The sequence below is a fragment of the Rhea americana genome, unplaced genomic scaffold, assembly GCF_003343005.1.
Source record: "Rhea americana isolate MKP2758 unplaced genomic scaffold, rheAme1 scaffold_38, whole genome shotgun sequence".
NCBI lineage: Eukaryota > Metazoa > Chordata > Aves > Rheiformes > Rheidae > Rhea > Rhea americana.
In genome coordinates this window covers 365,303-384,557 of record NW_028186512.1, presented here as the reverse complement: position 1 = coordinate 384,557, position 19,255 = coordinate 365,303, and the positions used below count along the sequence as shown (strand labels likewise).

General features: G+C 38.8%; 1 long non-coding RNA gene across 1 annotated transcript; it reads right to left on the bottom strand.

Moving 5' to 3' along the window:
• Positions 1-756: 756 nt before the first annotated feature.
• Positions 757-9,861, bottom strand: LOC146591226 (uncharacterized). The gene is made up of 3 exons (XR_014896835.1): positions 9,724-9,861; positions 2,357-2,452; positions 757-1,084 (listed from the first exon to the last, which is right to left on the bottom strand). It is a non-coding gene; the product is annotated as an uncharacterized LOC146591226 (long non-coding RNA).
• Positions 9,862-19,255: the final 9,394 nt, after the last annotated feature.

Here is a 19,255-nt window from a genome sequence, read left to right as displayed (position 1 = left end):
AGGGGGCGGAGGAGGCGGCGGGGGGCGGGCCCGGGCCGGGCGGCCGGTGAGGGGCGCAGGACGCTTGCGGCCGAGGTTACGGCTCCAGCTGCCCTAAAACAGCCCTGAAACGGCCGAAAAGCGCAGTTGCCGTGAGCTAGGCGGGGAGCCCCAGAGAAGGCCCGGCCCGGCCCGGCCCGGCCCGGCCCGGCCCGGCCCGTTAGGGCGGTTTAATCAGCTTTAGGATTTGGGATGCGGTTGGGAGCCGCAAGGGCAGGAGCAATGCGAGGCAGCTGGTGGCATTTACCTCAGGCTCCGGGGAGGGGGGGGGGGATTTGTAGCCTTAATTTTCTGGGCTTCAGTTCCTCATATCCAGACCTGAAGTAATACCGCTTCTTCACAGAATGTGGACGTTGTAAAAAATCATACCATAAATGTTTTTAYGGTTGACTCCGTGTTAGGCACCATAAAAAAAAAAGTTATGAGGAAGTTAACTTAAGCGTCAGAGCAGGTGAATAAAGTGCAGTGAATAAAGTATGTGACCACAAATTAGACCAGGAAGATAAAAGTACTGAGTAATCTTAATGTTGAGCAATACTGTGTTGACTCACTAGGCACCATCTACTCTCTGCACTGAATAAATCAGATACGCTGGAACAACAACAACAACAAAGTAGGTGATCATGAAACTGAAAAATTTGCCATAATACATGAACACAAATGAGTGTCTATGCAGTTTTTTAGTGCTTCAACRCTTGACTTTGCAATCATTGTTTTCTGACAGAGGATTTTTCTCCCTGAAAAGTCTTCTGCTCAAGCAGTATCTTAGTTATATTTTAGAAGGACATAAGGCTAGACTTAAAACTGCACGCCCAGTAGGAATGTACTAGACAAGTCAGTCTAGTACACCTAGACAGGTATTTGCAAAAGCCTTATGTTTCTGGAGGATGTCTGCGTGGGTCGATTGCATGTTAGTCGAAGGATCTCACCTCACAAAGGATCCGGTTCGGTGCCGGATCAGCATAGTCGATCTGGACTGGATCCGTAATTCCTCAGCAGCACAGTGCTGCAACAAATACTGTAAGGCTGTGCWGCAAGGCCTCACCTGCAACAAAAAGCACAAAAAATCAGTCCCGTCAAGGAGAACATGAGGAACAACAAAAAACACCAGAGAGAAATCGCTGGTATGTGCGTGTGCTAGAGACCAGACAGAATCTCCAGTGCAAAGCAAACAGCAGGTACATGTTATTTGCTCTGGAGCCCAAATCCAGCACCTGCATTCAGGTCCGAAACTCCAGGAAGCACAAAGAGTGACAGGACCATCCATTTTCACTTCTTCATGAGTATTTCCTTTGTATACTACATGTTTTTCTACTACTGCGGGAGGGAAGGGAAGCTTGGGATCAGGTAAATCACCAAGGTATGAAAAACCAGAAACATAAGATAGACTGTAATACCAATCTGAAGAGTCCAGAAAGCTGAATTAAACTTGCTTTTGTTGCTACTGACAAAATTAACATAGAGACTTTCAAACACATAAAAYAGGAAAAGTACATTTGGAAAAATCTTAGGCTTAAGAAACAACATGCTGAATAGAGTAGTTCTAGCTCTGATTAAGGAAACATTCCCAAATATCCCAACTAATCCAGACAGTATAAGCATCAGGGGTATTTAACGTTGCCCATCATGAAGAGGTGTGAGTTCACAGAGTAAGATTAATTCACTAAGACTTCATCAAAACTCTGTTTTGCAAGCTGTGCAACAGTGTCAGAGTAGGGGTTCTGGAACCAAAGCTCCGGACAAAGCATGGCAACAGGTGGGGGCCTGAAATTACGTGTGAGATAAATATGGACAGTGTGGGAAAATGGATAACAAATATGTTAAAAATAATCTTCCATATTTTTAATATGGCCGAAGCACAATTAAAAAGACCTGGGGAAAGTCCTGCTTGAAAAATGAAAGCACAATACCTAAATTATATAACGTGATGAATCTGAGCCAAGAGCTTGGCAGTTTACCAAGGTCAGGCAGCAGGAAAATGCTGTCAGGACAGGAACTGAGATTTAGGACTAGAGGCACCTCTCAAGAGATGCCTGGAATTGACAGAGGACAGATTTGACTAGGAAGGAAGAGATCAACTATGATACCATTTCTACATGGACATGAGATTTGGTTGGCAAAAACAATGTACTGTAAATGAGTACTACTAAGAACAAGTAAAAATCCCCAGTATTAAGCAAAATTTAAAGGGAAGACAGCAGCACATGATATATCTGAATTGTATTTCTGAAAGATGAGAYAAAAAACTACTTTGCCCTTACATTTATTACAAAAAACATGCAGTAATGCATATTGCCTCCTAAAGGAGGCTGCTCACCAGCAGCTAGAGTTCTTCAGGATACACTGTCCAGATGTATGTCCATGCTGCCTGTGTACATGTCCACCAGCATTCAAGCTTAGAGACCTTTTTTGGCTTTAAAAGAACACAGAACAAGCATAAGGARGGTAATGTAAAGGAATGTACAGGATAGTATATATATTCACATACTCTTCACTTCTCTTAGCTGCAGGATCCTACTGACATGCAAAGACTCCTGGGAGCAGGGGTGGAGGGGGGACACCTAGAACTCCATTTCTGAGAAGTAACTTTTTTTCTAGTGAGTGCTTGTCCAGATGCATCCATCCATGCTGTGACTATGCGCCATGCCTCACTTTTCATTTATGTTGGTATTTTAAGGTGATCAACAACTCGAGGATTGCAACGCCAGAGTGATACTTGACGTAGGTGCATAAATAACGGAGGTGTCTAGGTGGAAGGTATGCGTTAACAAGTCTGCAGGAGACAAATCATTCTCTGAAGGAGTGCTCCTGAGCAGCAATGGCAGATCCACCATAGTAGTCTCAGAATATACTCTGACACATATCAAAAGGGTAGGCAGTTTCTAGGGGGAGAGTGCTCTGCTTTCGGGTCTTTGGACAAGTAACAAAACCAGCTGTTGAAATAATCGAAACAGCCACCACTGCTGGCTGGTTTAATAAYAGCCTAGGCGAGACAAAGTAATTTGTAATAATTTGGCTCTGATCAGACCAAAAAAGGTTCATCTGCGTTGTGGTATCCTGTGGAGGAAGGAAACAAAAGCAAGGAAGGGAATGGACTCAAGTTTTTAAATGTAGCAGAAATTAAAGCCATGCAGGAAATTCTCTCTAGGAAGTCAAGAAACAAAACTCCTCTTTCATTTTCAACAAATAAAACACAGAGAAATTATCAAAAAGGAATGAAAATAATAAGAGAAGGAGAAGGAAACAAAAATATCAGCTCTCAAGAACTGCTTAATTAAAGTCACCCATGTAACCTCAATGTCTATTCAGGTTCTGCAAAGCAGCTGAAGCCTGGAATGAATGCAGYAGTGCTTGGCCAGGATACAGGACTCCCAGACCACAAAAGAATGCAAAGGATTTTTAAAAAATGTGAGGGATGAAAAAGAGTGCTTTCAAAAGGGAAAAGGGAGCCTTTGGACACAACAACATTATTTTTATTCCGAGTAAAAATAACAAGGATCTTGTTCAATAGATTGACTGACGTAGCAAGTGTGGCCAGTATAGCAAACTGACATTGCAGAGGGCCAAGATCTGACAATGTGATCTCCATTTGTCTTCAGGTCCAGTGGACTTTAGTGTGGCTGGGAAATGACATATCACAAACCTGCAGGCTTCTTGAAATGTCTCCAGCTAAATGTGGCTTCCCTGGCACTGTTGTAATGGCTTGTGGCTCTCATCACACCTGCATGATGAGAGTCTAAAAGTAGATGGTTTTGTGATAAATGAAGATGATTAAGTTAGAAGGTTATTGATCTCCTTGAATAAGGACTTTTCCTCTTGAAAGAGCGGGAAATTATCTTTAGTCAAAACTTAGGCATTTTGAAACTGTCCTCAAAAAAGGAGGATTTCTGCATCTAAGGAACAAATCCAGTAATTTCAAAAGATCAAACAGTATAGTGCAATTCGCAAAAAAAAAAAAAAAAAAAAAAAAAAAAGAAAAAAAAAAATGCTGCCATGTGGGCAAAACCTTTTCAGAGAAGGACTTTTGTATTTGTCAGCTTTTAGATTAGTTTGTCTAATAATTTTGGTTATTTTTCTTGCTTTCTGACTTTGGTGGACAAAGGGGCCCTTTCCTGTCCTGTCCTGCAATATAATGAAGATCTCTTAATATTATTTTTCTCTGTTATTAATTATCACTCACTGGTCAATAAATATATCTGCTTCTACTGCCTTCACGATTAAAGGAAGACAGGTTGAAAAAATATCTGAGGAAATACAGACGGGAAAAGAGCTGGTTCAGAGGTTAGAAAGAGAAGCTGTCAAGGCCAAGTTCTTGATAGGTTGTGCGAGCCCCGAAGTGTTAATATTTACTGTATAAGCACCAAGTTATCAGTGGACAGAGTTGATATTGTGCAAAGTGGGCTGCAAATACTACAATGGAGTAAGTGTTATCGCAGTGGACACATGTGAGTGCAATACCTAGGAAGAGACAATGCTAGCCCCAGGATGAGTCYAGCTTTTCTGCTGCAGTCTGCGCTTCAGTGCAAAAAGCTGACAAGGAAAAACTTATAAAAGATAGCAAACAGAGTCCAAAAGAATTCTCAAAAAGTGAAACAGGCRATTATAAATTTGTCTCTTGCAGTAAGCTTGTACACTTCCCACAGTTCTTAAATTGCTTATATTTGATTTGCTTTTTTTTTGTTTGTTGGTTTTCTTCTGCATGCAATGCAGGCGAAGTGCTTTCACTGGATACCTATATAACATGCATGTGGGTAATCTTCACAGTTTAATTTAAAATTTGCAATCTCCTTTTTTTGTTCCACTGTACCACCCGTGAGCAGTCAGGTACTCTGTTGTATTTTTCTTGTGCTGAACACTGCCATAGTTCACACTTACCAGAAACGTTCACAGGGGAATGTTAAAATCCAGCAATAGGAGAATTCTACAATTAAATAATTGTATGATAATTACTTATTTGTGAGTTTAGTGCTGAGCAGTTTAATATTAATGAACTTGTAATAATGTAGTTATATTGATGTGCGTATGCTCATGGAAAAAAATTTTTCTARTGTGAAAGTTTTTCAAAAATTCAAAGCAGACCATAACAAATAGAGTGTTACAGGTTTCCAGCTTCTAAAAAGATTATTTTGATCTGTTACAGACAAGATCTTTCCGTCATACATTCAGCATCATTCAGCTTCTTAAAACAATTTGTTTTTAATAAAAGTTGATAAGTAGTGAAACAGTTTGATAGCTTTGATTGAGTACTTGGCTAGGACCCTTGACAAAATATTCGATGACACCCACTCACTTTAAGCCAGCCAGGCAAACATGATGCAAGATGTTTCTCAGACACTTATTTYTCAATTAATCTGACAAGACCAAAGGACTTGCATAGACCAGTAACAGTTAAGAGGGAAAAAAATCCTAGATGATAGTATCGGTCCTGTCTTTTTCAGTTTTATACCACCTCCTTTACTCTAATCACCAAATGTCAGCAGAAGAATAGATGGTGGCAAACGTCATCATCAGAGCCTTCACAYTGACTTTAAAAAGGCTTCCATCAACTACGAGTTTTAAGCATTTCTCACTCTTGCTGCAAGACAGTATTTTTTTAGGCTTTAGGAGTTCTGCACTGCAGTTGAATGTACTTAAATCAGTGTAGTTTCTAAGTTGACAGCTCTGGAATAATCAAGGTAGTATGTATATTTAGAGAGATGAAAAATAGAGTTGCATATAACTTTTTTTWATCCAACTATCTGAAATAATTTTATGTTATTCATATGTTGCTACAATTAGGTAAYCTGGTACTTTTGTCATCAATGACAGACCTCTTGCTAAAGCCTTTGATGTTGAGTTTTATTAGCAATATAGCCCAACAATGGAGACCCTCTCTGATTTTTTTGCATCCTTATTACTTTGTACACACATACTGACATTCACTGAATTCAGAATTCTTTTCCATACTTACCAAGTATAATTGCAGGACTGTTTAATTCCAAAGAAAAAAAATGATGCGATTAAAATATTACAAAGTTAAACTTTATAGTACAATGGCACAACAGTAACCGAATTTCCTTTTTTTAGCTACATAAGTGGAAGCCAAATGTCTGCCAAAATGTCTGGAGCTGCCAAGGAGGTCTGGACTGAGGAAGGTYAGCAGGATTTTTACAAGATACTATTGGTAAAATCCCGTGTTCCATGGGCAGCTTCTTGCAAAAAAAATCATATCTTGCAGGAAAGCTCTGCTCTAAGCAGTTGTTGAGCCAGAGCTGTGCACAACAGATAGATGAAAACTGAAGCAACTCATATTTTCCCTAAGGATGCTTTTCAACCTTTTAAGACTTCCATCTTCTTTTCTGTCACACTGCATGACACCATAGTCTCTCCTACTCTTCTGCAATATATACATATCATAACTCTTCTAGCCTGCCCCAAACCTCCGCCTTTCTTGGACTGCAGGTACTCATACTGTTTACTCTTTTCCCCAGGAAAAAAAAAAAAAAAAAAAAAAAAAGAACTCCTTCCTCCAAGAGAAATGGTTCATTCAGCCCAAATTTTATAGCCTAGATTCTGGCAAAGGCTCCTTACACCCTTCAGTTTTTGTCTTTCTAACTAACATGTCTAGTGGCACTTCAGTTGCCACTACAGCCTTTCCATCAGTCCTTGTGTGTCCAGCTCTGAGGATTTTCAACGTAAGTATCTTTTGCTCTCTCTTGTTCTCCCCAGCACCCCCCCCCACCCCCCCAAAAAAAGGGCAAGGAGAATGGATAGGACAGAGGAGAAGACAGCTGCTGCCCAACCAGCCAGCTCTCAGGGCATGTTCACATGACAGCTTTTGGCCTACTTTTTTCATCTTCATTAGCTCAAAGGAAATGCCATACTCCTCAAGGGGCTGCAAAACAGAAAGCTTTTGGATTGTGGAAAGCATGAAGAGCAGAGATAAACCTGGGTCTAGTCTAGTTTTTACACCTTGGTAGGAGATACAGGATACTCCTCCTCTCCTCAGATGAAGGGCCTTGCTCTAGTTTACATGAGTTTCTTGTAGCTCCAAGAAAATGAAGGGGCATCCAGGAACTGGCACAGCAAAAGTGATTCTAGACACATTTAGCTGTGCTGTCTGTGCTCTTTCTTGATGTTCTCATTGGCTAATTAAATTGTCTTRATGAGCAAAATCTCCTAACTGTTCATCACAAATTAACTTCACCAGTTCAGGGTCTGTTTCACAGAAAATACATCATTTACATGTAATGTGAACTCCCCTTCTCCCAGTACTGTCTAAAAAGCAGAAGCAGTTTAAAAGAGCTCTACAGCATTCAATTCCAGACCGATAAGAGCTCAATTGTCTGGAAAATAAGGAAGAGAGTGTCAGCATCAGTTCTTGGGACGCCTTCACAAAGCCTGTGCGTTCAAAGCTGTGTTAGAGCCTGGAACAMCCTCTCAGTCCTGAAGCAGCTCTCTCAGTGACAACTTTATTCCACAAAATAGCCCAGAACCTGGAGTATGCAAGTGGCTTCATATATAGTATCYTCTTCCTCCAGGGTGTGAGTTCTGTGTTGCATCTCCTAGAGTCAACTGGGTGATCAACAACAAGCCCGAGACTCCAGACCAGTCTAGCTCAGCTGTGATTCATGAATGACTGCATCTTCACCAGGATATGTTACTACAACTTCAGGTAGCATGTCCTMCAGTGAGGTGAACCATTGTATGGTTCTTCATCAAGGAATATTAGAAAAAAAACATCTGCCTATGAGAGGAATGGAGGAAAGGCACTGGAAGAAACCATTTGTGTTTAATACCTTAGCTTATATCCTAACTGCAAGATAAGCAGTTATATTCACACTAAAAGCCTCACCTAGGCTTTTGCTTATAGCCTTTGTGTCCAAGCCAAATAGTCTGGGTTACATACTCTGTGAAACTCAAGAGATTTTCATCTGTGGATGAGCAGATTGCACAGTTGCAACACAGCAGCATTTACAAATCTGAAGATGTGCTCAYGCCCCAAATTCGTAGCTGGACTACAATTTCAGACTTCTTTGCAGTTGAGGAAAGGGAGTCAGATGTTCTGATTTAATTGAAGACATAATTAAAAGACAATGTTTGATCTAGAATTCACTGTGAAATCTACAGTAAACCTCCTTTTGCTCAGACTGGAGTTGTGCATATACAGGAGGTGAGTTCGAGTCGTTCTTTTGTCTGCTATTTCATCTGTGCCACAACATATGGGACTTCCTGCTGTTGACAGCTGTGGCACACACAATTATTACTGGCAAAACAATGATTTAAGAGTGAGAAAAGAATGCAAAAATTTGCGAGAGGAGAATGTAAAATATGCAGATAAAACCTTGGTTCCCCCTCACACAATTATGACAGCTATAACTTTCCGAGGGGATTAATACGGGTTTATCAACCAGTCCCAGGGCAAGACATTAGAAAAGTTTATAGCGAAAGGAAAACAAATACTGAGGAGATGTTCTGGAATAAATTGTCTCTCATTTTACTCCGATGCTTACACTGGCTGAATGTTGATAACTGCTGCATCACAAGAGCTCACTGTTCTCTGGATTAGCACTAAAGAAAATGCATTAGTTTGACAGTTGCGGTAAATGAGCCTTCAGCTTTTTCTTTTTTATTTATGGCTGGTTAGGTGTGCAGGTCACGTTCCTGCCTCATTAGTGAATGGTGGCAACTTAAGTCTAGTTATTAATTCTCCAGCTTGCAAATTGTTAGCAACTAAAGCCCACTAATATTGACATAATGCTGGCTGAACCAGAGATTTCTGAGTCTACTAGGACTTTTATTTTCATTTCTTGATGAAGAATATGCTGTTGAATAAAAACATAACTGTTTAGAACTAGACAGTCATTACACCTGGACTGGCATCACACCTGGTGTGTTAACAATTGACAAAAATGACATTGCTTGAATGTTTCTATTTTGATTATTTTTTGGTAATGGTTCAATACTTTTGAAATTTTACAGACCTGATTTTTCCCTAGAGATCTTAAAAATTATTATAGTGAGGCAAAACTTGAAAAATACTTCTTTTTCTCCCCAGGACATGAATTTTTGCCTCAGTGCAATGGTCCTTGGTAACTTAAAATAGCATATCTTRTATTAGCAAGATTTAATCTCCATCTTACTCCTAAATAGTTCAACAGTTTTAGTCTTCTCCTGGCATAAGTTGCCTCTTCGTTCTGTACAGTTACTAGTGCAAAACTTTCAGGGGACAATTATAAACATTCACAATTCATTCACGTTTGATGAAAATTAGATTAATAGGAAGCATGAGCAATGGAAAGTCATCACTGTTAAGATATTTCTAATGTGTCCAAGACCACAATACCCTGGCACGTTACTGAACTGAAGCATRAATTCAACTTACACACTTTTTTCTTCCTTCTAATTATAACTTGTGTATAACACAAGTGTGTTTATACATGCATGATCATTCCTATTTCCTACAGGAATATGCTAAGATTGATTTCTGACTCTAGTATAAGGGAAGTCCAGAACTAGACGAAGTAAAACATACTGTTGCATGACAGAAGAGTATCCATTGTCTCCTACCAAAATGTAAAGARAGATTTAATATATCATTTTCCAATCTATTCATTACACATCTTTTTTTTTTATTTATTTATTTTATTGTAAAATTTGACCTCCCTTTTGCAAAACTCCTGTAAAATTAAYCCTATGGCTTACCTTCCAATTTAAAATTAAAATCCTGGGAAATCCAGTGAAACAATTCTCAGGTTATGCATGGTTACACATGTTGCTTTTCTTGCTGTGACTCTACTCTGAACTGTTGAGCTGATGGAATATTGAAATGTCAGCATGCTGCTTGCCTATAAATAAAGAACAGACATGTGGAGTGAGTAGTGTCACGAGAGGAATGACAAATCATGTGCATGTATAACCCTGTACTTCTTGTGTTTATCCCCCATCCAGCTATCCAATATTGAAATAYAATTTGTGCAGTATGATCTGAATCATGTTCACAGGATGGGCAATTTTATTACCATTCATCCTTGTCAGGATCACTTTTAACAACATGCATAGCTGAACCTTCCAAGAAGTAATCTTTTTCTGTGAGAAGTGTTACCAGAATACAAACAGCGACTCAAGAAGAAATTGGAGAGCCAGAAGTTCATGGTGTTCCTGAATAAGAGAAGTGAACAGATTCTACTGAACTAAGTAAATTTTTTTACAAACTCTGTCCATTAGGTTTAATCTCTGATTTGTCCAATGTTTTGTTTCCAGAGTCTGTCTCTCAGGGTTTTTTTTTTTTTGTACAGAAAATATTCACTAAAAGGCCATTCAGCTCTCATAGTACCTCTGTCTTCAGTCAGCCTGGCTAATATATACATGCTACTTGAAACCATATTTCATGCAGGAGATTCTTAGACTACCAGAGGTATCATTTTTTTTTTCTTTTTAGCYTCTTTATGGCTCTGAAAGGCCCCAAACAATCCCACATCATTAACACCTTAACCCAGGGAATAAMAATAATAGAGAGATTTTTGTTATTGTTTATTTCAAAGAAATTCTGGCCTTACAGCTGATAACACAGTTCTTAATTCATGCTGTCATTTTTCATGTAATTAGTTTTTTTGCGACGTATTCCAACTATATATTTGATGAATTCTTCATTTTCCTCTCTTCTCTTAAAAATTTATGCTTATGTATTTATTCTTTGTATAATAGATATTATTGTGCATTTATGATGATCTCATGTGGTCCACTCTGATCCAGGCTCTGATCACGAGCAAGTTTTGCTTAGGTCTCACCAGGTCTCAGATGTCCCGTCTTCTGCTTTCTCCTGGTTTCTCCTGGTGCAAATTCACTGATGAACTGGAACGTGATGATAGAGCTGGACCAGCACACTGCTTCCTGGTAAGCAGATCTCATAAAAAATACTGAAGACATCTCAACAAACGTGAAGTAATTCTTGTGCACAACAAATATCATCACATGTGCTCTAGCCACTTTATGCCAGTTAAAACAGTTGGAGCGTTCTGCAACTGGTGGAGTCCTTGCCGGAGGCTGTGTAAAGACAGTATAAAAGCTGTTTCTTCAAGGGCCTCTCGCAAAACAGGGCAGATGGAAGCTGTCAGAGCCAGAACTTCAGCAYCCAATCTGGCAGAGACTGTTGTTACGATGGGGGCCAGTTCAGACATCAGAGCAGCCCAGAATCAGAAGTCTACAAAGATGGTTTAAAGCTAGTCTTGCCTATCCTCCCCTAGGGCTGTGAAATCAGTCCTCCTGCTTCTAAAAGCRCAATATAAGAATTCTCTTGTAGTCATTTGGCTGCTGCATTCTTCACTTAATTTGGCAGGCTCCTTTCTACATCAAGATTGGGTTTCCCCAATTTAAAAAACAGCAAAAACATGAACACTTTCCCTGTGTTTTAATTTGGCAGTGAGGATGGAATAGGAGTTTGGCAGAGGTATTATACCTATTTTAATCCATATCAGTAGACAAGGACACATATTCCAAAGAATTACAATCAAAACAGTGGAGACTTTCTGCCAACTTCAGCTGGTTTTGGATCAGGCATGTAAGTCCTCACATTATGCAGAAAACATATCTAGTTGAAGCAATCTATTGGAAGAGCCATGAATTTTCCAGACCTTGTAGACTGACTTGATGAAATTGTATTTATGGAACAATAATGCCATTCCATTTCAGTCCTTGGCCTCTCTTCTAACAAATGACAATGCTGCACATAACTGCCAACTGTGGGAAATTCTGAGATCTGAATATTTATCCGTTAGGAGGTGAACAGCATTAACCATGTTCTAGAGTAAAGTTTCCAAAATCAGTGTTTCAAAGTGAAAGAAAAGAACACCCACATAATTTTATGGCACTTCATTAAATATAAGACCAAAGGGAAATCAAGCCAGCTTCCTGGAGCTAGTACTGTGAAAGTGGCCAGCTTTTCGAGCCTTAGATTTAATATACTGCTCATGGAATTTATCACATTCAATTCTTTTTATGACAGGCAGTATAACTCTATGTTTGTGTGCAATTGAGAGCTATACCAAAGCGTGTKCCTGGAGTGTTGCATTGTATCGAACATTTTTTTCTTTTTACATTTCAATAAATTTACTACTACTGTGTGTGTATAGTGTCCACAAAAAGTCTATTATTAATAAGTATTATAAATACTGTTGTATTATAGATTCATGGCTGCCTGAAGGCTCTACTAGATTCCATGAATATTCAGGCATAAGTCTTTTGCAGTCAAGCCAACAGGAAACGAAATGGTAGCTTAATAGGCACAACATAAAAAAGAAATAGAACAAACAGTACAGCTAATTAAACAAAGCCGGAAAATCAAGACAGGAGACTATTTCATCGCAAAACTCTATCTGGGGTGAGAGAGCGTAGAGCACAGGATAGTTGAAGGGAATATTAACTACTTTATCTCATGATTTCTTGTTCTGAATTGGATCTGACCGTAACCTGCATAGCCTTGCAAGGGTGGTAATGGGAGCCTTGCTCCTTCCAATCTTCTTCTCCCTACTAAACTTGGATATTACTGAGGAGGAAGAGCTGTGAGTAGCTACATCTAATGAAGGCTCATAAAGGTGGAGTAGAGTATATGGGCTAAATAATTTATCAGTGTGATTACACTGGCACAAAGAGCCTCCAGCTCACACTGGGCTCTTTTGTGTTGGGCACTGTTCCTACCATGATGAAAAAACAATACAAAACAAAGGAACAACACAGGACAACACAAAAACAGAAGACAAGAGAAAAGAAATACATGACATATGGGCACTGAAATACAGAAATAAAGAAATTGCAGAACCAGGTAATTAACAATACATCCCTGGAGCTCTAACGTTGTAGGTTTACTCTGTCCAATGTCTTCAGTGGCAAAGGACAAAAAAGCAGCAAAATTGTATTTGGATCCTCTATGCACTTCCTATTTTGGCACAGCAGGATTCTGGTTATTTTTAGATTACCTGGGCTCTACAATAAAATTCAGAATCTCTTTGCATGACTAATTTCTAGTAAACAGAACAGGAAAGCTAAARGTAGTCATATATATATACATATATAAATATATATGTGTATATATATAACCATGTCTTGACACTGAGATTGAATTGCTTTTGTGAGCCTTTTCCCTCTTGTAAACAACTTAGACTCACAAGGAAGAAAAGSTCCCTTTCTCAGGATTAGCATCGCCCAATAGTATTGAGACACATTTTTAGATTCCTAAAGTGATACCCTGAGGGCACGTTACTGTGTTTTAATCAAACACATCAGTTTTGGAGAGCTACTGTCTCAGAAGCAGAGCTAGACCTACAGGTGGAAATCATGTAACTGAATTCAGGCCCACAGTATGATGCCATTGCAAAAACAAAGAAACGGTGTGACACTTTGGAATGGCCATGGATCGTACCTGGAATTCAGCAGCATAAACTATACTCTATACAGTCCTGCTGCAGCCATATCTGAAACACAGTGCACTAAGATTTCTAACCCTTTAAGAAGAATGTAGAAGAAAATAGAGAAAAATGACAGTGAATGCTGACAAAGTTATACAAAAAATTCAGGAAATGAAAATGTAACACATGGAGTACAAGAAGGACATTTTTAATATCTCCTTATTAAGGAAATTACTCAGTTTATTATACCAGCTCAAAAACTGTGCATTGGCCTGTTATAAGAACTTACTTGGTTTGGAGTTCAGTATGCCATCTTAAATCAATCAACAAGTGAACTAATTCTTGCAAACTGCAGCTCACCTAGACATTTGCTCTCTCTGCATACATAGCTTTCTCGTGTATGTACCCGACATGGTGCCCTCAAACAGAAAAATCTGGTGATATTTTTGTCACTGACTATTGCTTTAACTCTCCCCCTTTAACCTYGCTGGTAGACCGAGCGTTTCACGTGCCTGTGTTAAGTGTCAAATACTGCGGCACTGCAGCACTCGCTAGGTTTGTACGAAGCGCTGACTGGTGCTCCAGGGACCTTGGTGCTTCTGCTGTAACATGAACTACAGAGGAGGCTCCTGTGCTGCCTGCATCATGCTTCAGGCAGCCTCGCTCCCTCTTGCATTCCAGTCTCTAGCTATTTGGTCAGCATTCTTGTTCTTTAAAAATGCTTTTATTGTATTTCAATTTTATCACGTTCAACCACAGCGTATGGTTGGTTATAAGCCACACCTCTTAGGTTGCTCATTTCCACTGATTGCTGTAGAAATACTTCGGAAAATGATGTCATTTTTGATCTCCTTTTACACTGGTTTAGTTCCCATACCCTAGCTCTTTTCTGTCTGATTTCTTTCTGAGCTCTTGCATTATATTACTAAATTAATTCCTTTTTTCCCCCCAGCCTCCTGTTCACAGTAAATTTTACTACTAATGTTCCTAAATGTGGAGATAACACTGGGGTACTCAGAGCCTCCTAATATACATCACAGTTTGGTTTATTAGGGCATAAGCACTGTTGGCTGATTGGCAGAATTAATTAACTCTTTTAATGGCAGGCTCTATTTAGAAGATGCCTTACAGCTGAACATCCAAGTATTATTCTGAGAAGTTCTGTTCCTTGTCATAATGTTAATATAAAATGTTTGAACTTGTTTTCAAGAACACAATGACAATAAAATTTGATTTTATGCTATTTAATTGTTTCCCATAGAGACCTGAAGAGAATGAATTTTGGGCAGTTGTGGTCAATAAGACCTCTTTTTTTTTTATATCTGAATGAAGTTCCTTTGCTTCGGACATCAGTATTTCAGGTTGCTTTCAAATGCTATTGTTGTGCACCAGGTAAGTGCCCATTCTTTCTAGATCTTGGTAAGACAGAATGCCCACTCAAGTCTCAGTATAATACGATGTGTAATCAAACTAACCAAAGGAGTGGAATACAGGATTAGCAATTAAAGCTTACGTTCCTTCTGATGCTTGAAATCACAGTATTTTAACCTTGGGTAAGTGAAAAACTTCTTAATAAAAATTCAGATGGAATCTTTTTGCCCATTTTCAAACCATTGAGTATGGTACATATACGCATTTAATACACACTTGATTCACTTACATGGACCTAGTTACTGCACAGATGTAAAACCACCCAAACTTCATACATATGAAGAACACTAGGCATGTTTCAGTCTAAGTATCTACTGTATTTCCTAGATTGGGTATATTGCAATCATTCTTTTGCARCATTATCTGAAGACACTCTCGACATCCAAGGCAAAAATCACAGTATTAGATTACACTTCAGGGTACTACAGTACATATGGTATTAATGATCAAAAAGATAGCCTGCAAGGTAAAGATATCAGGCTGATAAGTGCCCACAGGTAGAATGGTAATATTTTACTTTTAAATCTCTAATTTAATAATAGTCTTGCAACATCAAGATAAGAAGCCTTYTCCTAGATGTTCTACCACACATTCACAGTAACTCCTTCAATATAGTTTATTTTAGTGGAACTAAAACTGTAGTTTATGCATATGGCCATAGAGCGGCAGCATAGTAACAAAAACAGATGGACTTGATGTTCCAAGATATGGGTGTTTTCTAATGGTTTAACATTGCAATGGAGTTTCTAAACACCAGAGAGAAAAATGAATGAGGCATGACTATTCCCTCGAGAAAAAAAAGAAAAACCAAACACTCTGTTCTTGATGAAAGCTAAATAGGGAGCCAAGGGAGAAGAAAGAATTTAATATTTGAAAATTAATGAGTATTAGACAGCAAAGAGGGTCAAGATTATGTGCCAGTGTAAGCAAAACTGATCAAAGAGTAAGAAATGAAGGACATGATTTACGTCTTAAAAATCAAACACTTTTTCTTTCCTTTGATACAGGCAGTTAGTACTTCCATCATCTGTGGAATACAGTGCACAGGATTACATTAATACAAGCTAATTTTTAGTTAAGTGGTTTCACAGATTTTTCATTGATAAAAATACAGCTCTAATGGCCTCTGAATGTTTCTTTGCAAATCTAGACAACAGTATATAATTGTCTGTTCTGTTGTGTTGGCCTTAGAGATTTGTGTATGAAATAAGAACAATTAGATTGCTCTATGTTAAACTCTTTTTTAATGTGGAATTAATTCAGTTTAGCAGATTCAAGCACACTGGAAACAGTAGGTAAAATCTCACTGAGGCTGAACTTTCTTTGCATTTATGTAAATGAAAATCAGAGTTAATCCATTAAAGGTGGTAGAGTTTTACTAGCATAAAATCAATATGAAAGAGGTATTAGGCAGTGCAACTTTTTAAGAAGCTAGTTCCCTTACTTCTAAATTATACACCTCATTGGGCTTAAAAGCATAATTATTTGATATGAACCATGTACAGTTTTACTTCAAAGAACTGCAATTACCAAATTTAGTTATTATAAATACCTTCATTTTCCAATTCCTGACTACTGCACCTATGATGTCCACATATTACTGATGTTCTATGTGTAAGACAAAATTGTGCACAAAAAAGTGGAGAGGTAAATGCCAACCAACTAGTAATCAAATATAGGCTGCACTACCCTTTCATGTGAATAACTTTCGCTTCACAAGCCTGAAAATTCTGATGGTTAAATTACATATCAGACTAAGATATAGTTTGAAAATAGAAAATCACCCTCACACAAACTTGAAGAAGCCTTTGCTCACACCCTGGTGTTCCTTCCAATTACCAAACATCCCTTTGCTCCCCACATATCCATCTGACTTACTTGGCTGACCATCAATACTTAGTAGAGAGCTGGTAAATATAATTCTTCCCAGAGCTGCAACAATTGCTCTTGGTAGTCCATATTCTGCTCCTTTCTCTTCCGTACCTGCTGCTTACAGCAAACTAATGTTTCCAAAGAACAAGAAAGTGGGAACCTCCAACTGTCCGTCATATTACCACTACCTTTTTCTTGCTCTTTGCTTTAAACTCGCAATCAGATCACTTCATTAACTGCCCTCTAGTGCTTTTGTCATTAGAATAATAATGATGCCACAGACTCTACTGACTACAAATAAGGAAATGGGCATCATGTTCCCTGACAGCTGCATTGCAATTGCCCAAACTGTTGGGCCCAGAAAGTTGAGATGAGTGTAAAAATCCATCTAGCTACCAATTATTAGCAACTCTTTCACTGACTGATACTAGGGCCAATATTGTTTACACCTTTAATAAAGGCCTGGATGATGGAACTGAGTGCACACGCAGCAAGTTTGTGGGCAATACCAAATTTGGGGGCATGGCCAATATGCTGAAGGGCACAACTGCTGTTCAGAGGGACCTCAACATCCTGGAGAACTGGGTTGACAGAAACCTCCTGAAGTTTAACAAGGGCAAATGTGAAGTCCTGCATCTGGGATAGAATAATGCCCTGTAACCATGAGGGCTGGAAGCCAACTGCATAGAAAGCTGCTCTGTGGAAAAGGTCCTCAAGGTCCTGCTGGACAATAGGTCGAACATGAGCCAGCACTGTGCCCTCATCTCTTCTTGAAGGTGCATGGTGATTGGTAGGACAAGAGGCAACAGATACAARTTAGAACACTGGAAAATTATACTAGATACCAGGAAAAACTTTGTAACTGTGAGGGCAGGGGGACTGTAGAATCTCYATCCTTGGAGATACCTGAAGCTTGCCTAGACAAAGCCCTAAGCAACCTGATTTGTTTTGTCCTGCTCACAGCAGGGGGTTGGCCTAAGTGACCTCCAGAGACCCCTTCCAACCCGAATGAGTCTATGTTTCTACAAGTCTCCCCTTGGTAAGGTTAGACACAAAGGTGTGTGTGCACGAGAACTGTAAGAAAGTGGGGAACTAGTTACCTTCCCGAAAGTAATTGATTTCTGTCATAGAAAGCCCCCTTTGAAATTTCAGGTTCCATCTACAAACAAAAAAAACTAACATAAAGTTCATTTCTTAAATGCATAGGACTCTTCTCAGTACAGAAATAGTTCTACAAAATTTTGATTTTAACAATAAAAACAACCATGCTATAGCATTTTATCAGGACAATTATCTTCAGAAGTAGTCTATAAAATTCTTGTCACTTCCAATTTTAATACTTCTTTATTAGCATGTATTTCTGCCTGTGGCTGCAACCCCGATAAGCAACTTCCCTTTGAGTATCTGGATTCCAATAAAGGAACCAAAACTTTCTGCTTCATGATGCCATTTTTCCCCTACAGTTTTCTACTACATCCCCAACTGATTTTCATGGAAATGTACTGGCAAGTTACATATGAAGTTTGTCTGACTAAGAATTTATTTTGCATTTAAAAAAAATGTAACAGAATTAACTTCATTAACTTGAACAGGAATTTTGCCAAAATAGGAATACTTAGTTTGTGACTGCTCTCTCAGGTTTGTTAATGGAGAGATTCATAGAGTTTAAATCCAGAGGGATTACTGGATCACCTACTCTTATTTCATGCTCATCACAGGTATCAGATATGCTTATTGGTAGGTTTATCAAAAACAAGACAGGGAGATGCCTTCTACCTTCACTACAACATTAAAGTCGTATGTATACTATCCAGTCCCACTCACATACACACATAGATAGATATGTGTGTGTACTTTCATATGCGTGTATACTCCCATCTATACTATTCATGTATCTATGGATAGAGTAAGGTACACTGGACCCAGGAATAACTAAATAAAAGGAGAAACCTACAAGCTTAGGTTCTCAGCTAYATCACAGATGTTCTTTTTAGTAAGATACAGACTGATACCATGTTAGTGCTTTAAATATGATGGGATTCTTCCTCTTATGAATAATGCAGAACAGATGCTAAAGAACTTCGGATTTTAATACTAGTTAACGTCATCATTTGGCAGGTGAGATATTTCCCACAGGTCATTCAAGTCTATGCATTTATTCCTGGTGATTCCACTAATTTCTTCTGCGGAAAGCGGAGCTCCTCTACTAGAACTTCTCCTCCCAGCACATGCAGATAACTCCAGCAATAAGCCTCTAGCGACTGGAACAGATGTTATTGTTTATTTAATTTATTTATTTTACTAATGCACAGCTGCAAGGGCCAACAAATGAAAAACACTGAATTCCATCAGGATTGCAATTTGCCGTGACTACATGTTAAAGGACAGGGTTCCTAAAAATTACTATTTTTTTAAATAAAGCTGTAAAGTTTAAACTTGAACAAATAGTTGCTAATGGGAAAGAATCTCAAGATAACAGTATTTGACACCTTATGTTCTGTAATTTTCGGTGTGCAAACTGTATCTAATTA